Below are 19,299 nucleotides of genomic sequence, written 5' to 3'. Positions count from 1 at the left end.
AAGCAATGCACAGATGGGGTTACTCCATGCTAGCACATGCAGGCTTTACTTCTAGCTCTAGAGGGGTAGGCATAATGCAAAGGAAGACCTTTCCTCTAGCAAGCACTTCCATATGCACAGACAATCGAGGTAGGTACATTGGGGTTACGGGCACTTGGGAGGGTCGAACCATCACTTTCATGTCAATATATGCACCTCCAGGGCTGCAGGCTGTGACATTCACTGACCTTAGTGCTGTACTGCTCACATTACCTGACGGACACCTCATACTCGGCGGCGACTTTAATTCCATAGTATCGGGTTCACTTGACAGGCACCCCCCCTCGTACACTCCCCCAAGCTACACACATTTTCTCTAGTTTTTTGGAGGCGATGGGGCTGGTAGATGGATGGAGAGCATACAACCCGGACAAAATCCAAATCACTTTCCACTGGGGCGCACAACAGTCTTTCCCGCCTTGACTATATAGTGGTCCCAGCTCCACAAATAGCGGACATACACAAAATCCGACACCTTCATACAGGCATCTCTGACCATTCCCCTCTATGGGTCCACATGGTGCTAGTCCACACTCAAGTGGGACGTATTGCCCCAATCAATCCCTGGTACCTAAAGAACCCAAAAATAGTGAAAGACTTAAATAAATCTATCAACAACTATTTCTTAGAGAATGAGCACACGGTTGAGTCCCCTCAAACATTATGGGAAGCCTTTAAAACAGTGATCCGGGGGCAGGCCCTTTCCCTGATCGGGGGATCCAAGAAAGACAGAGTGAAGGACATTTCTGACAAAGAACAAGAACTCTACCGCCTTGAACAAGACTCTAACTCATACACCACTCCTGAGGCTCTCCATTCACTCCGCTTGCACCAGGAAGAATTCCGGGCGCTGGTCACAGACCGTGCCAAATTAATGGGACATGACAGGCTGGGACGTATATATGATTGGGGCGATAATGCTGGCAAATTGATTTCCTGGTTGGATACAAAGGAACAGGCGAGTAGACTTGATACAGAGCTTAGAGGCGCTGACTTGCCCCTTGTTACGGACCCACAATACATAGCTGATCACTTTGCAGCTCACTTCTACACAGTATACAACTGGGTGGCACCATACCCTGAGGCTGAATTCTCTGACCTCATTAGAGATATCCCCCTTCCAAAGCTCTCGGATACTGACTGCCCATTTATGGATAGTGTCCTTACCGCTGACGAAATGGCAACTGGAATAAGAGATTTGCACTCAGGGAAAGCCCTAGACCCAAATGGTATCCTATCGTCCCAGGACACCCCCGCGCCGCACGGCCACCAGCTGTGTGTGTGCCCCTCGCCCTCTGCTGCCCGCAGCCTCGTTGGGACTGCCTCTCTGCTCCCAGACCCTCCGCAGTATTTATCGAGCGTGTGTTGTGCCAACTCTGTTAATTCTGTGTTTTAACCTTGTTTTTTTCCTTTAATAACTGCTAATTTGCCTTTCTGTATTTTGCCACTGCCAGGCTTCGTTGCTGTTTCTTGTCCCCCTGTGCCCGCCCCGCTCCCCGCTTCCCGCCGCCGTCCAATCGGCCACGCCCCCTTTTGTTTTGTGCCCTCCCTGCTCCCGCCTCCCAGCTGCTCCTCCCTCCCTGCCACTTCGCCATTAATGGCGACCGCGCACACGCGCAGCGGTCACGCACAGCGGTCACGCGCAGTGCGCGCGCCGATTGTGCGCCAAAGGCGCGCCAAAGGTAAGCCCATCTGCGCCCGTCCGCGCCTGGACAGCGCCCAGCGCCAGAACCCCTGGCCCTCACTGCCGCAAGACGACCCGACAGACCTACGACGCCGCCGCCCTCAACGCACTCAATGCCGGACGGAAACCCTGCCTGCTGCCGGGCTGCCCCAAAACACTTCCACGGACCCTTCACCTGCACAACCTGCAAGTTTACCTGCCTCCGAACATGCACCGCGCACGCCAAGCCAAACCCCAGCAGCGACCTCAAGTGCATCCTGCTCAACACCCGCTCCGTCCACAGACACGCCGTCAAACTCTGGAACCTGCTTGACACCACATCACCAGACGTCGCCTTCCTCACTGAAACATGGATGAACTCCTCCTCAGCCCCCGACATCGCCATCGCCATCCAGGATGGATACAAGATCATCAGGAAGGACCGCGTCAACCAGACGGTAGGAGGCATCACCATCGGCCACAAGAACACCATCCGCATCACGCACGACGCCGACGACACCTACACCGCCACCGAACACCTCCACTTCCAGATCCACACCGGCCCAAAGACGACCCTCAGAGGAACCCTCCTCTACAGACCCCCGGGACCACGCACACAATTCAGCGAAGACATCACGGACTTCATCAGCCCACACGCCCTCCCCTCCGCTGGCTACATCCTCCTAGGGGACCTCAACTTCCACCTGGAGAACAACAAGGACCACAACACCGTCACCCTGCTGGACAACCTCGCCAACCTCGGACTCAAGCAACTGGTCAACACCCCCACCCACTACGCCGGCCACACGCTTGACCCCGTCTTTTCATCCAGCAAGCACATCGCCTTCAGCCACTCCACCGGACTTCACTGGACCAACCACAGCTGCGTCCACTTCAGCTTCAGAAAAACCACTACCCACCACCACCCGCAACAGGTTCCTCACAGGAGCTGGAGCAAGATCACCGCCGACCAGCTCACCGCCTCCCTCAGCCAGAACCCACCTGCCAGCACACCGGACCCCAACGAAGCAGCCCGCAACTTCACGCAATGGCTGACCGCCTGCGCCGACGACCTCGCACCACTGAAGAACCCCCCCCAGCAAACCCAGAAGCAAGAAGGCCCCCTGGTTCACCGACGGACTCAAGGACTCCAAGAAGACCTGCTGCACCCTCGAGAAAGCCTGGCTCCTCGACCGGACCACTGACAACATGACCGCCCTCAAACACGCGACCCGCAAGCACCACCAGCTCATCCGCACCACCAAGAAGAAATCACTGAAGGATCGACTGGACAACAACGCCCACGACAGCAAGGAACTCTTCAGCATCGTCAAGGAGTTCTCCAACCCCAGAACCGGCAACAACGACATCACCCCTTCACAAGATCTCTGCAACTCCCTCGCCTCGTTCTTCCATCGCAAGATTGCGGACATCCACAACAGCTTCGGCACACCATCCTCGCACCCAACCGTCGAACCAACGCACCCCACTGCCACCCTCCGCACCTGGACCGCAGTAACCACCGAAGACACAGCCCGCACGATGAACACCATCCACTCCGGATCTCCGACTGACCCCTGCCCCCACCACATCTTCAACAAGGCCGACTCCAACATCGCACCCCAACTCCGAGACGTCATCAACACCTCCTTCGACACCGCCACCTTCCCGGAGAGCTGGAAGCATGCCGAGCTCAGCGCCCTACTGAAGAAACCAACAGCGGACCCCACCGACCTCAAGAACTTCCACCCCATCTCGCTCCTCCCTTTTCCTGCCAAAGTCATCGAGAAGATCGCCAACAGACAGCTTGCCGCCTTCCTCGAGACGAATGGATCCCTCGACCCCTCGCAGTTCGGTTTCAGAGCCAACCACAGCACCGAGACCGCCCTCATCGCAGCCACCGATGACATCCGAGCCCTTCTCGACAATGGGGAAACAGCGGAACTCATCCTCCTGGACCTCTCCGCCGCGTTCGACACTGTCTGCCACCGCACCCTAGTCCAGCGCCTCAGCAACACCGGCAACCAAGAGAAGGCACTGAAGTGGATCATCTCGTTCCTAGCTGGAAGAACACAGAGAGTCCGCCTCCCCCGTTTCGTTCCGAAGCCACTGAAGTCATCTGCGGCATCCCGCAAGGATCATCACTCAGCCCAACCCTCTTCAACGTCTACATGAGACCCCTCGCAGCCATCGCACGCCGACACAACCTCAACATCATCTCCTACGCCGATGAAACCCAGCTGATCCTCTCCCTCACCAGAGACCCCGACACCGCCAGAACCAGCCTCCACGAAGGGATGAAAGACGTCGCCGAGTGGATGAAGAACAGCCGCTTGAAACTGAACTCAGACAAGACGGGAGTCCTCATCCTTGGACCATCACCCTCCGCCTGGGACGACTCCTGGTGGGCCCCTGCCCTGGGCCCCGCCCCCAAGCCGACAGACCACGCACGCAACCTAGGCTTCATCCTGGACTCCTCCCTCTCCATGACTAGACAAGTCAACGCCGTCTCCTCTTCATGCTTTCACACCCTCCGCATGCTCCGCAAGATCTTCCGATGGATCCCGACCGAAACCAGGAAGACGATCACCTAGGCCCTCGTCACCAGCTGGCTGGACTACGGAAACACCCTCTACGCCGGAACCACAGCCAAGCTACAGAAAAGACTACAACGCATCCAGAACGCCTCCGCCCGACTCATCCTAGACATCCCTCGACGCAGCCACATCTCCGGCCACCTGAGGAACCTGCACTGGCTCCTCATCAACAAGAGGATGACGTTCAGGCTCCTCACCCACGCACACAAGTCTCTCCACAACCTGGGCCCCAAATACCTCAATGACCGCCTGACCTTCTACATGCCCACCGGCCAGCTACGATCCGCTAGCCTCGCCCTCGCCGCTGTACCACGCATCCGAAGAGCCACCGCCGGAGGCAGATCCTTCTCCTACCTGGCGGCCAAGACATGGAACTCCCTCCCCATCCACCTTCGGCTGACCCAGGACCACCTCGCCTTCAGGACACAACTCAAGACCTGGCTGTTCGAGCAGTAGCGGCCCCCTTCCCCCAAGCGCATTGAGACCCTTCCGGGAGAGTAGTGTGCTATACAAGTGATATGATTGATTGATTGATCGAACTTTACAAGCTCAGTCCAGATAAATTGGCCCCTTACCTAAAGTGCATGTTCGAAGATAGTCTTCAGCAGTGATCACTCCCATATGACCAGAGAATTGCAACTATTGTTACAATCCACAAAGAAGGGAAGCCTAAAACAGACTGCGTCTCTTATCGGCCCATATCCTTATTAAATGCGGAACAAAAAATCTTAGCCAAAGTGATTGCCATCAGGCTGATTAAGGTTATAGGGGACCTAGTACACCCAGACCAATCAGGGTTCATGCCCAGAAGGAACACTGCTTTAAACGTGCGTAGATTGCACGGGGTCCTGGGTAGGGTACAGACGATACGCGAAGATGCCGTTATAGTCTCCCTAGATGCCACCATGGCATTTGACACACTGGAGTGGCCCTATCTATTTGCTGTACTCACTAAATTGGGAATTGACCCTACTTTCTGCCGCTGGGTTCGACTATTATATACAGCGCCGATGAATCAAATAGTAGTGAACAACATGAAATCAGAACCTTTCGAACGTAGCCGGGGGACCCGCCAGGGGTGCCCCCTCTCTCCCTTATTGTTCGCTTTGGCTCTCGAACCTCTTGCAGCATGGATCCGCAACAATTTAATGATCCGTGGCATGCGGTGGTCGACAGAGTGAGAGGATCGAATATCACTTTATGCAGACGATATTCTTCTATATCTCACATCCCCGAAAAGATCCCTGATTGCAGTCTTAGATAGCCTTGCCATCTTTGGTAGGTATTCTGGATTTCGGGTCAATTGGCAGAAATCGCTGGTATACGTCCTCTGGGGGGACCCCCCTCCTTTACCCTGAAACTGACCTATACCAATAATCTCAGAAGGCTTCATATACTTGGGCATCTTCATCTCTCTTGACCCTTCTGTCAGATACCCGCAATCTAGCACCCCCCCTGAAGAGACTCAGAAGTGATATAGCAAACTGGAAATCACTCCCACTTTCACTGTTGGGCAAGGCGGCATTATTTTAAATGATGTCTTTGCCCGGTTTCTTATATGCCCTGCAGAACTCTGCTAATAATGTTCCAAACTCGTACTTTTGGAAAATTGATGGGCTTCAGCGAGATCTTCTTTGGGGGGTGGGGGGGCGTGTATTGCCTTAAATAAGCTCACACTCAGCTGGTATGATGGTGGTATCAGTTTGCCCGACATCAAAAAATATTACTGGGCAGCTCACCTCACAGCCATAAATCACTGCACCTATGGTCGCCCTGACAACCCGGGGTTCCTTATGGATCACTGGATTCTTCCCAATGGGGCTTATTCCCATGCAATATATTCCAAAGCGGGCAGATACCCACTTACTGGCCCCACCAACCACACAGTCAAAATTTGGCACTCTGCAACTAAGTCTCTTGGCTGGCACAAGAGGTTGACTCTTGCCACACCTCTATGGGACTCACAGGAACTTGGATATTTAGGCAATACCAAGGGATTTGACAAATGGAACCTAATCAGTATTTTCCATGTTAGGGAACTATGGTGCACCGAGGGCGTGAAAACTCTCCAAACCCAATATGCGCTGGCGGAATCAGAGTTTTTTCAATACTTACAAATCCGGCACGCTCTGCAAACAGCATTGTCTAGCACCACGACTCTGCCGGATGCCTCCACATTAGAGGGCAGACTGCTTGACGGTCACCTACCTGAAAAGGCAATTTCCCTAAAATATCGAAAGCTAATCAACAATATGAGGACCCCCTGCGAACACTACAGGATAAATGGACTGAGGACGGAATAGAACTAGACGATGAAAGTTGGCAGAGAGCGGTTTCCTCCCCTAAAACTGTGGCTATCCCGGCGCGACTCAGATTGGTGCCGCTCAAAATCCTTCACAGAATCTACATAACGGGCCCCCAGTTGATGCATATGGGTGGGCTGACGGACGGGTCTTGCAGGCGGGGATGCACACAATTAGGCATGTTCATTCACATACTGTGGCACTGTGAGCCGATCCAGGAGTATTGGCGTAACATACATGGAGGTAGAAATCAAGCCAGAGGTCCCCAGATGCCTTCTTTACATCTGGGAACCTACCGACCTTAGCACTTATTCCATGCAATGGGGCACACTAGGCTGCATGATCCCTAAGAAAAATATAGTGCAGTAATGTACTGAAGGCCATGGCGCTTGGTTCCTATTTCAGGGTCTCTTGTTTGGGGCACTGCATTAACATTATAGTTCAAGACTTTCTGAAAAAAGAAGCCATAGTCAGCAACTTACTGACCACCTGCTGAAGAATATGCACTCATTTCAGCCATTCTTTTAAAGCTCGGAAGCAGATGAGGAGCATTCAACGTGACTATAGAATGCCAGTCAAAGCACTCAGCCAGGAGGTGGCAACACGTTGGAATTCAACTTATTACATGCTTGACCGTCTGTTTGAGCAGTGCAGGCCAATCAATGAATATGTCATGTGAAGAGGGGATGCTACTGTGAAAGGCATGACCCTTCAGATGGACCAATGGTGCCTAGTTAGATGCCTGACTGAGATGCTTCTACCTTTCGAGGTCTTCACACGTGAAGTCAGCAAGGAGGACTGTACTATGGGCCAAGCTATCCCATTGTTGCAAATGGTAGAGCAACAGCTGAAGGGGGTGTCTGAAGCGTACAAAGGTTTAGAGGGAAAAAAAGCATACGAGTTGGTGGAGAGCTTAGCCCGTCGCTTAGTTGACAATACAAGGGTGCAAAATAAGATTTTGCCACAAGAACATTACATTTGTGCCACAATTCTGGATCCACAGTCAAAATTAAGTATGGTAGAAATTTTGCGAATCAGCGGTTCGCGAATTGGCCAAAAAATCAGCAAATTTGCGAATTTCCCCGCAAATCGTGGATTTTTTTGCGATTTTGCACCATACTTAACTGGAGTACTTTCTACTGGCTAATCAGTAAATGCTACCTCATTGGGTAAATGTATAGTGCTTTTCCTGCACTACAGCTGCGTAGGGCCAGAAGAGTTGCCTCCAGTGACCATGTGTGTGTAACTTTGCCATTGCACCGAAGGGCGCCGGGGTCCCTCGAGTGAGCTGTCCATCATAGTGTGTAAAGGGCGGGAAGACTGTGCACACCGCTAGTGTGTGGGGAGGACAAACAGGGGGGGCTTCTTTGCAAGTTCACATGCCCATTGTGTGTATAAAAGGTCAGGCACAGATCAGAGCAGCAGATGAGGAGAAAGAAGCTACTGGTTACAGGAACTGCACAGGGATTGCACTCGTGAAAGTCAAGGATGCAAAGGCCTCCATCAAGCATCATAGCTAATTTTCAACTGTAGATATGGGGAGAAAGCACACCTGCCCAGCCTCGACAAAGCTCACAATTTTTTGGGGCTGATTAAATTTGCCATCACGCCGAAGGGTGCTGGGGTCCCTCGAGTGAGCTGTCCATCATAGTGGGTAAAGGGCGGGAAGACGGTGCACACCGCTAGTGTGTGGGGGGGGGCTTCTTTGTGAGTTCACATGCCTCTTGTGTGTATAAAAGGTCAGGCACCGATCAGAGCAGCAGATGGGGAGAAAGAAGCTACTGGTTACAGGAACTGCACGGGGATTGCACTCCTGAAAGTCAAGGATGCAAAGGCCTCCATCAAGCATCATAGCTAATTTTCGACTGTAGATATGGGGAGAAAGGACACCTGCCCAGCCTCGACAAAGCGCACGATTTTTTGGGACTGATTAACTTTGCCATTGCGCCAAAGGGCGCCAGGGGTCCCTCGAGTGAGCTGTCCATCATAGTGGGTAAAGGGCGGGAAGACGGTGCACACCGCTAGTCTGTGCGGGGGCAAATGGGGGGGCTTCTTTGCGAGTTCACATGCCTCTTGTGTGTATAAAAGGTCAGGCACCGATCAGAGCAGCAGATGGGGAGAAAGAAGCTACTGGTTACAGGAACTGCACGGGGATTGCACTCCTGAAAGTCAAGGATGCAAAGGCCTCCATCAAGCATCATAGCTAATTTTCGACTGTAGATATGGGGAGAAAGGACACCTGCCCAGCCTCGACAAAGCGCACGATTTTTTGGGACTGATTAACTTTGCCATTGCGCCAAAGGGCGCCAGGGGTCCCTCGAGTGAGCTGTCCATCATAGTGGGTAAAGGGCGGGAAGACGGTGCACACCGCTAGTCTGTGCGGGGGCAAATGGGGGGGCTTCTTTGCGAGTTCACATGCCTCTTGTGTGTATAAAAGGTCAGGCACCCATCAGAGCAGCAGATGGGGAGTCAGAGTCAGAGTCAAAAACACTTTATTCGATTAAATTAAAATCATAAAAGTATGCTATACATTCATAGTTGATCATTGGAGTATACAAATTTTTTTTATATAAATAACTTAAAAACAAGACACATTATATACAAATACAAGTTTCATTAATACCACGATATATTTACAAAGGTTTTAGAGGTATCAAAAAGTTTAGCATCATTTCTGCACTGTCTGTAGTTTCCCACAAAATTTCTTTTCGTTTGTAAGGTTTATAATATGGGGTTTGTTTGATGGTCTATTTACAGTAATATTTACAAACCTATAATACAATCATTTAACAGTGCTACCCCGCCTGGGCGTACAATTTTTAACAAAGGCTAGATCAGTTAGTCAGTGACTGGGGTCTTTTTCGACGAGACCTAATAGACATTGTGAGAAAATTTGCTACCCCATACATGATTAGAGGTGTTTCCATTAACTGTAAAAACAGAAAAGCCGGTTTGACTTGGGTAAACATTTGATCTTTTAATATGGGCTTAATATATTTCTCTCTTGCAATTCTGAATAATGGACAAAAAAAGAAAAAATGGAGAGAATCCTGGTCTTAGAAATCGTCACACTTGCAGGGGGCGTTCTCATGGGGTTTACACCATTTACTGTATTCACCCAGCAAGAAGTGAGACTGATTAAAGCGAAATTTGGTGAGAAGCCACCGGTGGAAAGGTTTGTTTACTATCGCCAAGTATGGTTCGATAGCTAATGATGTGATTGTCAGAAAGTGTGACCTCACGGTCGGCTTCATAATTTCGCGTGTTTCTCTTTCGGCTTCTCTTTTCTTTGTATATTCCAGTTTTGCCCAACTAATGTCATCTTTTTTTAGGCCTTCAGGGTTGGTATATAGATCGGGGCGGCCCAGGTATTCTGCAATTTTCTTGATGTAAGAAAGCCACTCAATCTCTGCCACACGATCCCGCCCCATGCAGTCTTTAATAATCGTGTGATTTAATGTTAAATTGGGATTAAGCCAAGTTTTAATCCATGCCCTTAATGGTGCGAGAGACAACATATCTTCAATATAACCCACCCCTAGTTCCATATGTATTGAGAAAGCAGGTGTGGATTTTGGTAAGCCCAGAACGGATCGCAGGAATATATTCTCTGCCCTTTGGATATGGGTTGTGTTCTTATATCCCCAAATAGAGGCTCCATATCTGGCTATTGCCAGGGTTTTGGCTTTGTATATGGATAATATAGCCTCTGGTGGTTTGCCGCCAAGACGTTTGGCGAACCCCAATATAGCAGCAGATGATCGTTTTACAGCTGCGGTCTTGTTCTGGATTTGTGGTGCCCATGTCCCTTTCTCGTCGAACACCACTCCTAAATATGTGAAGGTTTTAACCTTAGTAAGTGCGGCACCATTGCAGGACAGGGTTCTAGTGTTACTTTTAGAATTACCCACAGCCATGACATGCGACTTTCCTGCATTAATCACTAAATCCAAATCTTGCATAAATGCCCCAAATGTATTAAGTAGGTGTTGAAGACCCCTGGGGGTCCTTGACATCAGTACCGTGTCGTCGGCATATAAAAGTACCGGCGTCACGGAACCACCCATGCACGGCACGTCTGCAGAGGCAGTTTTTAAGGACTCACCCAGGGAGTTAATATAAAGGGAGAAGAGCATAGGTGCCAAAATGCACCCTTGGCGCACTCCCCTTCCCGATTTAAAAAAGGCGGTACAGTTCCCTTCTTGGGACATGCGGATAGTTGCCCTTAAATCACTGTGGAGTCGCGCCAAAAAATCCACAAGTGCACGATCCAGTCCCTTTTCTAGGAGTATTGTCCACAGCTTTGACCTATTAACTAGGTCAAAAGCTGTGGACAAGTCCATGAAGGCCAAGTACATCATCCCCCTTGATGCTACAGTATATTTGCTCAGTATAAGGTGTAAATTAAGGCATTGATCTTCTGTACCTCTGGCAGATCTAAACCCATACTGCGCTTCACACAAGATGTTGTTATCAGTGGACCAGGCTGAGATTCTTTCTAATATTATTTTGCCCAAGATTTTAAATGAAGAATCTAGCAAAGATATGGGTCTGTAGCATCTAGGGTCCCCCCTTTGACCCTTCTTAAATATGGGGATGATGACAGCCTGTGACCAGGTAGTTGGAGGTCTTATTTTGTCTATACCGACTACATTGAAGACATTAGCAAGTACAACTGACCACATTGCTGAGTTTGTTTTGTACATATCGGCGGGTACGCCATCTGGCCCGGGGGCCTTCTGTGATGTCATATCATCAATTGCACTCTGTACCTCTTTAATAGTGAAACTTAGAAGGGGGACTTGAGTGTCAATCGGTGTTAGATTAGAAGGTCCTAAGTCGAGGTTGCTGCCATAAATTTTTTGGAAATGGTCCAGCCATTCCTTCTCAGGGATATTTACCTCCAGTGGCGCATTTTCTTTCCCATTGAACAAAGGTGTATTAACAATGGTCCAGAATTTTGCGCTGTCCCTCAGGGTAGCTTTTTCATACAGATTATCCCACGCCTGTTTCTTAATTTCCTTTTTCCTCGCTTGGATATCCTGATTGTACTGCTTCCTAAGCCTCGCCACCTCCACTCTATCACGGGGTACCTTTTTCAGTGCTTTATGGAGTTCACGATGTGATTTGGAGCATGCGTTATTAAACCACCCCTCAGCCTTTCTCTCTCTGTTTGTGGACTTACATTTTAGGTCCTCTGCCACCTGGCGACAGATGGCTTCAAAGGACCCAATGATATTCCCTTTGAATCTCAATGGCTCCCTGCAGACATTAATGTCGCTGCCCACTTTCTCGTTAAGGGAGTAAAGGAACTCCTCAGATATGATTTTACTCCATTTCACCCGTCTCCCTTGATCCTTTGTAGTGATATCGACGACGATATCTACTTCAGAGTTTTTATTAAACAGAAATAAAATATTATCCTCCATGTTCAACACAACCGGGTTGTGATCACTATGTGTGGTATGTATAGCATTATAAAAAATAACATTCTGCAACATAACTGGTGAGATAAATATATAATCAATGATAGTGTTGCAATCCCTAGCTCTGTAGGTTGAGACCCTTTCTTTACTATCAAAGAACTCTGGTTCGTAAAGTTCATTTTCAAGAAGCAGATCTTCTAGGGCCGACCCTTTAACAGAATGTTCAAAGTGTGGGGGTTGGAACATGTCTACATTCAAATTATCTATTAAATGACAGTTTTGCTGGCATAAATGTACATTAAAATCTCCCAACAATATAAAATATGATGGCGTGGTTTGACTCTCTTTAAAATTACACAAAAACTTATTCAAGGAATTGAGATTTTCGATGTCACCGGTGCTTTGGGTAGCGTTATAGAAGTTAATGTAAACACATTTAGATTTATTAGTCAATGTGACTTCCAAAGCTAGAAAATTTTGGGATAGCGTGTTTATTACTTTCGCTGTTCCATTCATTTTGACTGATAGTAAAAACAGTAAACCTCCTTTGTTGCGACCAGAGTTTGAGGGTTGTGCAGCAAGGAAGTAAGATGTATACCCATCTAACCAAAAATCACAATCCATATCCCATGTCTCCTGCAGCGCTATCACATCATATTTTTTCAGTATATTCAACCAATTTATATCTTCCCTTTTCGAGCGGAGTCCTGCGATATTCCAACTCATTAGGTTAACAGTAATACCCCTTACGTTGCTATTATTAGTTGTAGACAATGGGTCAGTAATACAGTCACAGGTAGCTAGTCAATCAATTTCCTCCAGATTTGATAGTGCCGAAAACATATTTGATAGCTCCAGACCATTTCTTAATTCACATCCCTGGTTTACATGGATTTTAGGTAACATACCAGTTGTTTGTGTCGCCCAAGGGCTAATACGATGGGTTTTGGTTGGAAGAATATTGCGACTTACCCTTTCAGGAAGCTTTTTTGGTGGTGCTGGTGGGGGGTAGAAGAAACCTAAGGGGACTGCTCTTATCCTATCCTCTCTGATCTCGGTTGCATCCCAAAATAAACGGGAGGCCTCATGGGGTCTGTTAAAGTTAACAATTAGACAATCCCCAGAGAATTTCTTCTTTGTATATCCCACCCAATCCACACGTCTACCTGTCTGAATGTATTCAGAGATATTGTTAGGGCCAGTACAGTTTGCATTGCACCATGTTTTTATATTGTCCAACTGTGAGTCATTAGACTCAATTTCCCCTGGTTTTAATACTGGTATATTCACCAAAATTGCAACAAACGGTGTAGCTTCTGGTGGGAGGTGAACTGGTGGTCTCGGGCGAGGTCTTCTAGGCCCTGCTGGGTTAAACCCATCTTGGGTAGATGCCAGGGGCATTGTCTGTGGTGGGCAAGGTTTAGGTGCAAAAGGCAGCTTAGTAATAATTGTGCTGTCCCCTTGCCCCGTTCCGCGACCAATTAACCCTAACGGTGGTGCAGGTGGAATCTGGGGATAGGCTAGTATGGTATTTCCCTGCTCCATAGGGGATTGGGGTTGCCTCTGTGGATTAGAGGGGGACTGTGGGGTGATTTTGGGTGGTGGGCACCGCGAATCTTTCTCAAAAGATGTTACAAATTTATTTATCCTGTCACATTTCTTTAGAATATCGGAAACACAATCCCTTAAAGTATCAATAATATCTGTGGAGATTTGTATGAGTACCCCTTCAAGCTTGTCAACCAGGACCTTCTCCACCATGTCCTTGAAAGAGGTTTCAAGGGCACTCAATGGGGTATTTTGTTGCTTACGACGCTGTGCACCCTGTGTCCTTTGTTTATTAGTGCGCTTGCTAATCTGGGGTTCAGGCTCAGGCTCCTGGGTACAGTCATGAAAAGAGTGTTGTTCGGCTTGGCTATCGATCACTTGTCCCTCTTGGCCTTCTTGTACCAGTATATTATCTATGTCTGTGTCTGGTTGCCTAGTAATGGGTGCTTTTTCAACCAAAATTACCGGGTCCAAAGGGATTGGTTGTCTGGACAATGTTGGCAGAATTTGACTATCCGATGATATGGGATCCAAGCCTAGTTCACGCTCTTTATCAGCAATTTCCTGGTTTAGCTTACCGACAGCTGAGGTCAGGAACGACATAATGTTAGATGATGCAGGGGTTTTTCGCGCAATTTTAGCCTTAGTTGTACCTCCGTTAGCAGATGTTTGTAATTTGCGCTTACCCATTGTCCGGTGTGCAAATCGAAGGGGGGGTGCCCGTCCCGTCCCCTGTAGTCCCCTGACGGCCACAGACGGCCCGCCCTCTGCCCGGGCTCCGCCCGGTGCCGCCCGCGCGCGTCCGCGAGGCGGAGGGGGCTGTCGCCTTTTGTTGCGCCTCCTGGCGCTTGAACAGGAAGTGGGCGGTGGGAATCAGCAAGGCACGCTGGGAGTTGCGGTCCGCTCCGCTCCGCCGCCGTGCGATGGCGCTGCACAGCGGCGGGGGCGGCCACAACGTCAGGGACCCAGTGGCGCTGAGGCAGTGCTGGTGGTGTAGAACGACCCCTCCTGGAGCCGGTATGTAGCAAAATGATCCCCGCTCCTCTCCGGGTGCTGCCGCCTTTTGTTGCGCCTCCTGGCGCTTGAACAGGAAGTGGGCGGAGGGAATCAGCAAGGCACGCTGGGAGTTGTGGTCCGCTCCGCTCTGCGGCCGTGCGATGGCGCTGCACAGCGGCGGGGGCGGCCACAACGTCAGGGACCCAGTGGCGCTGAGGCAGTGCTGGTTGTGTAGAACGACCCCTCCTGGAGCCGGTATGTAGCAAAATGGGGAGAAAGAAGCTACTGGTTACAGGAACTGCACGGGGATTGCACTCGTGAAATTCAAGGATGCAAAGGCCTCCATCAAGCATCATAGCTAATTTTCGACTGTAGATATGTGGAGAAAGGACACCTGCCCAGCCTCGACAAAGCGCACGATTTTTTGGGGCTGATTAACTTTGCCATTGCGCCGAAGGGCGCCGGGGTACCTTGAGTGAGCTGTTCATCATAGTCGGTAAAGGGCGGGAAGACGGTGCACACCGCTAGTGTGTGGGGAGGGCAAACGGGGGGGGCGTCCTTGCGAGTTCGCATGCCTCTTGTGTGTATAAAAGGTCAGGCACCGATCAGAGCAGCAGATGGGGAGAAAGAAGCTACTGGTTACAGGAACTGCACAGGGATTGCACTCGTGAAAGTCAAGGATGCAAAGGCCTCTATCAAGCATCATAGCTAATTTTCAACTGTAGATATGGGGAGAAAGCACACCTGCCCAGCCTCGACAAAGCGCACGATTTTTTGGGGCTGATTAAGGAGTTACTGAATTTGACCTTCAACTCAGGCACCTGCTTTATCTATATCTGTAAGTGCTTCCTGTTCACGGAGCCTCGTTGTCTACTTGTAACTATTCTCTGACCCTGCTTCGAGGGTTAGCGCAGGGTCAGAGAATAGTTGCAAGTAGGCAACGAGGCGCCGCTCAGGAAGCACTTACAGGGTTACAGCAGGTGCCCAAGTTGAAGTTAATTTCTTTGTAACCATTTTGTAAATGGTTACAAAGAAATTAGCTTCAACTTGGGAACCTGCTGTAACCCTGTAAGGGCTTCCTGAGCAAAATTCGTCCTGCTCGCGAATACGCAGATTTTGAAGCGATTTTGCACGATTCGCGGATCACAAAATCACGGAAAATCCACAAATTCCAGGAGCGGAACAAATTTTCCGCCCATACTTAGTCAAAATTGGCACTGAAAAGTAAGACATTAATTACTTTTTCAGAAATGGATGTTGCCCGGTACAAAACTTGGATATCTGAGTTAGCCAGTTATTTGGAAAATGAACGCCTGCTAATTAAAAGCCCGCTAGATAAACCCACAACAAGTACTGCAGCAGGGCATCCGGCGTCAAGTTGAACATTCGGAGCCTGAGGGCAGTGCGTTTGGCTCAGAAAACTCACCAACACTATCGACAACAGCAAGAAATGGATCATTAGGCCAGGTACAATTATTAAACGATTGGTATTTATAGCTAGGAATTGGTAGATTCAGTGCTGATGCAAAGACAAAAGAGCCCGAAAAAAGCGTAGCACCCCTGAACATTGAGTGGATTGTCCAGGCCTATCTGGACGACCCAACAGAGGTGTACATTGATCAAAACCCATTGCGGTATTGGTATGGGAAAAGGGACCAATGGCCACTGCTCAGCATGCTGGTGATAAACTATCTGACTTGCCCTGTCGGAAGTGTCTCTTCTAAACGTGTTTTCAGTGCTGCTGGTTCCATTGTAACAGTGAGAAGGACCAGTCTCTCGCCCAAAGACATGGAGAGGTTAACCATGATCAAAATGAATCAGCACTTTATACCATAGAATTACACAATACATGAATCAAGGGAGGACGATGAGGACATCGGCTCAGGTGACGGAAGTAGTGTGTTAGATGATGACTACCTACTCCTGGTTGAACCCCTATAGTTTGAGGATGAGCTATACTTCCCTGACAATTAGGCTTACACTTCTTATTGTCTTCCTTCCGTTATTTTCTTTTTTTTGTGTCTGCCTTTCTGGTTAGAAACTTCGAATCACAACAAATCCATCACCACCGTCTTCTAGTCTTTTTATTGCCGTATATGAGTTTGAGCTGTCTGCATTTCACAGTCCACTCCTCCGAATCCTGCTCCTCCATCCTCCTGAATCTCCCAAAATTCATTGCCCTCAAGCCAGATGATGCAAATAGAAGAAAAAAGAAAATCTTTCCTCCTTGAGTCCCTCCTAAAGAAGTGGAACATGATTATGACTACTATAGCTATCCTTCTTTCTGAGCCGAGAGAGACTGCCCATTAACCCCTTCACTGGGGCGGCTATTCCGCCGCAGTGCTAAGGGGGCGGGGCGGAAGAGCGGCGAGCGCATGCTGGTGACGGAACCGCTCCGTCACCAGCGTCGTTTGCGCTGTGCTTATGACGGAGCGGTTCCGTCATGGCCCCGCCCGCTCAATAGAATGCTCAGGGCAGGCCCGGAATTCGCGCCGCGCATGAGCGGCGGGCGGGCCATGACGGAACCGCTCCGTCATCGAAACAGCGCCACCGCAGCTGATGACGGAGCGGTTCCGTCATCAGCACTTAAGGGGTTAACTAAAGATGAGAAGGAACAGGTAATGAATGATACCATGCATTGGACGCTGACTGAGTAATTTTGTTGTTGTTTGTTGTGCATGAAGTTAATTCATTGTGTACTGTATGTAATCTATACACTAAAAGTAACTCGAGGTAATTTTTCCCTTCTTGTATTTTTAATAACAAATTTTGAATATAGAAAGGGGACTCAATTTGTACACTGCACACTGAGTAGGACAACACCATGATGATGAAGGCGAGGGAGACTGCCCCTTTCACTTAAGATGAGAAGGAACAGGTAATGAATGGCATGCATTGGACAGTGATAGGTGTTTGTGTTGTTTGTTGTGCATGAAGTGAAGTCAAAGTGTACTATTATTCTACACACTAACAGTGACTCAAATCAACATTTCCACTCTTGAAAATTAATAATAAAATTGCACTTCTACTGCAGGCCGATCCATTGCATTTTTGAATATGGAATCTGGACTCACTAGGTACACTGCAGACTGAGTTGAACAACACCATCATGATGACGACCACAGTGATATAGTATCTTCGCAGTCACTCAGCAGGATCGGAGATGACTGATGGAATAAGTCAGGGCTTTTCAGGAGTGGCATAAAGGGTAAACGAGTCAACAACAACCACAGCAGTCCTAAATGTCTGTGTAGCGGTGGAGTCGAGTGTAGTGTGGTATGACTGCGTTGCATTATTTAGTCACTTAAATTGTAAAATGCTACGTTGCTGGATATGTGCTTTATCCAACTCTTTCAAAAAATGTTCGCTAAATGGCCTGCTCTGTCCTGTTGTTGTTGTAGGTTAATGCTGGAAACAGACTAGAGTAGACATGATGCCTCCATGCCGCCTCTGAAAGTGTTCTTGTTGCACTACACCATAACTTGTGTATTTTTTTCGACTTGGTTTCTCAATATCCCTTTTGTTATTCCATCTACAATTACAGTCCGGGCCTTACCCTGTGCTATACTTGGGAAAACATTGCACACTTACCTTACCAATGAATCTACATCTGCCAGGCAGGCAGTGGAGTCACCCAAGATTGATGGACGGAGCAGGACCAAGAAGAATGCCGAGATGCAACTCCCCCTTTTGACCAGGATAACACAGTAGCAGTATCAACTTTCAACATCTTTTAAATAATTTGATGAATTTTTTTGTCTACAATCATTACTACAGTTTGTTGTTGTTATTATCATTATGTTTGCTCTCTGTTTATAATTCATCTCTACAGATATTTTTACATTTTCTTTTCTATCTTTAAAAGTTAGCCCGGTACAACAGAACACAAACTGTATGTAATCCGGGTCTCCTTATCATCATCATGCATGCATTTCCTTTTTCTCCCTTAACAGATTGATATGGATATGGTAGTCTACAAAGATTGTGTTTTGTTGTTTTTCCATGCGTACTGTTTTTCTTTGTCAATCCTTTCCCCAAACCCCACTTCCCAACCATTCAACAAACCCTAACCCTCTTCCCCGGGGCTGCGTGACTTATTGAGATGTGACTAAATTAAACGTACACCAATAATGGAACCTAATACATCAGCATTAATTGCTGGCATCGATTGGATTTGTTGTCATCCTCCTACACAGCACTAACGGTTACGCTTGTGTTCAGTATACTGTAGGCCCAGTCGAGTGACTCGACACAACTAGAGTTTGTAACTCTATGTACTAGGCTATCCCCACCACCATTATGTTTTATTGTATTTTTGCATATTATTGTTTGGCAGTACGTTCTGTACTGTACTTCATTCTACTACTCCTCCAAAAGTCTCTCTTTTTTTGCAAATGCTACTGCCAGTGTCTACTACTACTACTACCACCACAACCATGACAAAGAAAACCATCATCACCATGCAGCCATCGCTGTGCCTAAGTTAAACATCAAGCAAAGGTAAGCGAAGTTTAGGGGAGGCATAATTAATAATGGAAATGTTTTCATTAATTCAATTTCACGCACCCCTTAGAGTCCAGTTGCAGAATGCATAGACTAGGAGGAGAGATGACAGTACTAGTAGGACAAGTCACTCAGTGAGGGGTGCTGCATCTATCTGTTTGTGTCTTACAAAGTCAGCCAATTTTAAATCAAACACTGGCTGTGGCCCTGCACCAGCAAGGAAA

General features: G+C 48.5%; 1 protein-coding gene across 1 annotated transcript in view; it reads right to left on the bottom strand.

The window, feature by feature from the left end:
• DNAH17 (dynein axonemal heavy chain 17) overlaps positions 1 to 19,299 on the bottom strand; it is a 15,539,113-nt gene that overhangs the window by 1,928,196 nt on the left and 13,591,618 nt on the right. The gene's annotated exons all lie outside the window — the stretch shown is intronic.

This window comes from Lissotriton vulgaris, chromosome 7 (genome assembly GCF_964263255.1).
Source record: "Lissotriton vulgaris chromosome 7, aLisVul1.2, whole genome shotgun sequence".
NCBI lineage: Eukaryota > Metazoa > Chordata > Amphibia > Caudata > Salamandridae > Lissotriton > Lissotriton vulgaris.
This window is presented reverse-complemented; position numbering and strand designations above follow the sequence as displayed.